At 37.5% G+C, this 1,002-nt stretch overlaps 1 non-coding gene across 1 annotated transcript; it reads left to right on the forward strand.

The window, feature by feature from the left end:
* Nucleotides 1-485: 485 nt before the first annotated feature.
* On the forward strand, nt 486-558 carry TRNAM-CAU (transfer RNA methionine (anticodon CAU)). The gene has a single exon. It is a non-coding gene; the product is annotated as a tRNA-Met (tRNA).
* Nucleotides 559-1,002: the final 444 nt, after the last annotated feature.

A 1,002-nucleotide genomic window follows, 5' to 3' on the forward strand; every position in this document is an offset into this window, starting at 1 on the left:
TCTTCTATCACATACTCTCCCAAACTCTGCCACCAGCTTCCTCAATCCCTCCTCTGACCCTGCCACAAGCGCAGTGTCGTCCGCAAACAACAGCTGGCTCACCTCCCACTTTTCTCCATTTTCTTTAACCATCTCCAATCCCTGACTCACTACCCTAGCATTCACCTCTCGCACCACCCCATCCATGTATAAGTTGATGGGTGGTGAAAAAAAATCCCGAGGTCTTGTGGCGATGGACCTGGAGAGAACTTGAAGCGACTTGAAGACGACTCTAACCATATACTTTTAACAATCATTGTTTTATGTTTTATTTCAACTTGTTATTGTATCTACATTTATATATTAGTCAATTTCACAAATTCCTGAAAGCCATTGAAACTAGAATAATAGTAATTGTATCATCATCATACATTGGGATCCACTGAGTGGCATCAGGTTCCTGAGAGTTTGAGTTTAAATGGAACAATTAAGCCTTTTACTTTCGAAGCAGAGTGGCGCAGTTGGAAGCGTGTTGGGCCCATAACCCAAAGGTCCGTGGATCGAAACCACGCTCTGCTAATCACATTTTCATTTTTGATCCTGTATTGACAGCAGGGTGGCGCAGTGGTAGCGTGCTGGGCTCATAACCGAGAGATCCGAGGAACGATACTGAGCTCTACTGATCACTTTTTCATTTTCCATTTTTAAAATTCACTAGATTCGTACAGAATTTTTTTCTATTGCAGATAGTAAAACTGAAGGTGATATAGATATTTTGTTTCTATTTGATGTCTGTTTTTGAATATTTCACAAAACTACCATTAAATGGAAAAAGTACTTATTATGAATATTTCTAATGAATACCTAAAATACAGTATTAATATTCTAAATTTTAAACATGAAAAACAATCCATAGGGTAAATAAAGTTTGATTGTTTTTCCAGTGTCACCGTTTATATCTCACTTAGATTTGGTAAACTTTGTTAGATGAACATTATGTATATGTTAGTTATGAAGACTTAA

This window comes from Oratosquilla oratoria, chromosome 22 (assembly GCF_046742065.1).
Source record: "Oratosquilla oratoria isolate Oo_2021 chromosome 22, ASM4674206v1, whole genome shotgun sequence".
Taxonomy (NCBI): Eukaryota; Metazoa; Arthropoda; class Malacostraca; order Stomatopoda; family Squillidae; genus Oratosquilla; species Oratosquilla oratoria.